The sequence below is a fragment of the Papaver somniferum genome, chromosome 2 (genome assembly GCF_003573695.1).
Source record: "Papaver somniferum cultivar HN1 chromosome 2, ASM357369v1, whole genome shotgun sequence".
Taxonomy (NCBI): domain Eukaryota; kingdom Viridiplantae; phylum Streptophyta; class Magnoliopsida; order Ranunculales; family Papaveraceae; genus Papaver; species Papaver somniferum.
The window spans coordinates 127,315,036-127,318,849 of NC_039359.1; positions in this window are offsets into that span (position 1 = coordinate 127,315,036).

Genomic DNA, 3,814 nt, shown 5'->3' on the forward strand with positions numbered 1-3,814 from the left:
CTTACATATTTTTTTGGTTTCAAATGCTCACATGTACATGATTGTGACAGGTGAAAATTCACTTACTTGAGGAAATTTTATTTTCTAATGAAATAAAAAATTGCGGGAGATTAATCGATGTGTGGAGCAGTGGAGTTGCTGATTTCTTTGTTAGTGCGCAAAGAATGGACAATGGTATACAACCAATTGAGATTTAAAAGCAATTGAGGTATGTTTGATGAACTATTTGTGGTTATTGTAGTGATCAAATAATGACATTCTAAATTTAATAAATTGATTGTTCAATCTTAGAATAAATTTTAGGGAAACAAGATATTGAGAATTATTTTGTATGAAAATAAACATGTGACTCATATAAGTTTGGAACTTATGAGATGGAATTTTATACGAACCCAAAACCGAAATAATTAGAAACCTAGTCAAAACTAATGTGAATATCAACTCTCACCAAGAAATGAACATAATATTGATTATGAATTTATTTGTTATTCTTGCACGGTATTGTAAGGATATCAAATATTATTAACAATGCTTTTCAAGCTAAGTTAATGTAAATTGTGGATACGGTGAGAGGTCGGTATATATTGGTGTTTTACACCATGTTTCTTTTGATAGGTTATGGGTTCAAAAGTTGAACCAAATCGTTTGAAAGAAAGTGGTGTTGAGATATACTCACATCACTAGGATTTTCGGTATTGGTACGATCTCAAAGTTTACTTTGGGTAGAACAATCTTGTTAAAGATGTTCATACTTCCGAAATGAGAAAGAATTCTAGTTTCCGCCTATCTTGTTATTTACAAGATTGAGATTAGAAATTTGTTGAGTTTGATCAATGCAATACTACAAATGATATGTTATGGATAAAATGTTTGAGCATAATATTGCAATTTTATCATAACATAAATTGAATTTTGAATATTTGAAATATGAGATTTTGTCATGCTTTTTAAGAAATCAGTGAGTTAGTGATGAATATGAACATGTTATATTTTCTTATAAACTTGGTGAATTTTTGAATAACATGTATGTAATCTTACCTAACTCATAAAAGCATGTACCCTTTCAAATCTAACGCGAGTTGCATAAGTTTGAAATGAAATAAAATGTTGGAGAATTTTATAAAAACATGTGTGATGCTTTGAGTGGCCTGTATTGATATCAAATATGATACTTTGAGTAGTTAACTAGATGATGTTGTGTTCACGAAAATTGTTTGAATTTTTATCCGCTATCTTGTGCAAAACGTTTTGGGTTTAGATCATTGGTTTATTAGTTTTTCACAATTTTTGGGATCTTTGGATATTGTTTTGAAATTCTTGTTTGAGTCAAAAATAGTGGGGGTTCCATATCCTATGCTTTAACACATTTGATTTAAATTAGAGGAATTAGAAAAATGAAGGTGACAAGTAATTCACTAAGAATGAACCTAGAAAAGCATATATAGTGAGACTAAATTTTAGTCATGAATATTTTGTTGCTTATAATTTGAAAGATAACTTCTTATAGAGAGTAACTTTGTTCTTCAAACTATTAAATCTTTGGCAAAAAGTTTTTATGAGCCTATTGTTTTTAGACAAGCAAACAGAAAATTGTTGACTCTTACATTCATGTCGCTAAATAACTTACATGCTTGTTTGTTGATGTTGTTTCTACAATGTATGATTTGTTATAGTCATAAGTAGAAATATATACTTTTGTGTAAGTTAAGGATGAGAATCTATGTAAACCAAGCATGGAAAACTGTGTAGTTTCTACAATAAAAGAAATCATATAAGTTAGATAAGTTACCCTTTATATTCTGAAAAACAACTTTAAAACAATTTATAAAATAAAAATTATTTACTTGATTCATTCGAATGATTTCAGAATTGATGAAAGTGAAATGCACAATACTCATTGTATTGTATGCATAAGTGATTTTTTGAATTTTTATTCTAACTTATAGGATGAAAATGAAATTGAGAACATGCTTAGTTTGCTATTTGACATGAAAGACTTGAATGAAGATGACGTATATTTTTTAAATGAATTTTTTCTTTCTTTGGATCATTTTCATTTCAATGAAAATAGAATTTTTAAAAGAGACAGAAATATATATAGTCTGACTGTAAACAAGTTTTCACTCATTTGGTTTAGTGCTAATGCTTTTGAGATTATGTGTGATTGCACTAGACATGAGTATGGTAGATCAGTATGCTTCTTTGCTACGTGATTGACTATATATATAAGTATTTTTTGTAGTGGGGGTGTAATATATTGCTTCCATAGTGGGGGTTTTATATTCAGATTTGCCAATCCTAGTATGGAAAATTGGTAAAATATTGAGAAGGTTATGAGGTGTTTCAAACACATCATACGCCTAGAAATACACTATCTAAATGGTTACCGCAATCCTTTAAGGATATTGCGAAGCTGATTGGGGACATCCTTTCAGTTGAATCATTTAAGGGATGAAGCGATTCGATCCTCTAATAAATAGAGGAATAGACATATTAATCCAATGCGATAGTACCACGGCTATTGCATGAATTGAGAATGTAACGACAACTATAAGAGTTGATTTTATGAGAATATGGATTATATGGTGTGTGAAACGAGTTTCCATTAGTCCTTTGACGAAAGGATTGATAAGAAGATGTGAATACATCTTAGGGATGAGGTTGATGCCCATTGAGATTGAGTCATCTATGATGGATACCCAACCTAGAAATAGGTTCAAAGGGACTATACGAAGTCATAGATGATATGGAGATGCGAGAATCATGCTTTTGAAGAATTCATCCCACGGCATGACATCCTGAAACGAGTAAAGGTTGAGTTTAATTTTTAATTTTAAAACTTTTAAACTCTTAATGATGTTTATATCTCTATTTAGAGTGGGGTACATTCACGAGTACTCTTGATAGACTCACCTGTATGAATGTGAAAATGTGGCCGCTTTCTATGGGAATATGGGTAGTTCTCTAGATCATTCATTAAACTGGGATACAAGCGCATGGCCATAATGTGCTGGCTTTAGACTTTACACTAGTATAGTCGTGTGTGTTAAGCAATCTTTTTATCTCATAGAGTTCAAGACTTATGTTCACTCTATGGTTAGTTTTGAAGAGAGCCTATTAACACTACGTAAAGGTTCAAGTCGCGAGACACCTTTGCTTATGCACAACTGTATACGTTCTTGCTGAATGTTTTGAAAAATATAAGTGGGGGATTGTTGGGAATATATGTTTTAAAAACATTATTAGTTTCCAAAAATTAGCGTCTCATTTAAATGGTGTAAATGTGATAATTATTCTCTCTCTTAAAGAATAAATATTTTGTGTTAATGTCAAAACCGTTTTTTGTTGAACGAATTAATGATGCTAATTAACATCTTAATAATGTCTTTCATTTAATCCATATTTATTTATTCTTGGCTTTAAAAATAAAAGATCAGAATTTTTAAAATGGGATATTTAGAAGAGTTGTTGAAACATTTTTTATAGAGAGAGCTTCTCTTTTATGTCTCTTGGGTTTTCAAAGAAAAATGAATTTTTGTGAGAAAGAAAAACAAGTGTGTGATCATCCTTGATTTTTCTAAAAGTGTTTCTGAGCAAGAATGAAGTGTAGAAGTTTCACATCCTCTCATCGTGCAAGAGTGATTGCGTAAGAGATTGAATGCGGCTGTTTTATCCTGGGGACGACGCGCCACTGAAGAACTGCTTGCACAATCTTGGGCAGAGCCGCGAAACGTCTTAAAGAAAGCGACCTAATCCGCAACTCAGCCATAACAATGTTTTTTTTTTTTTATGATTGTTTTGCAGACATAATTCA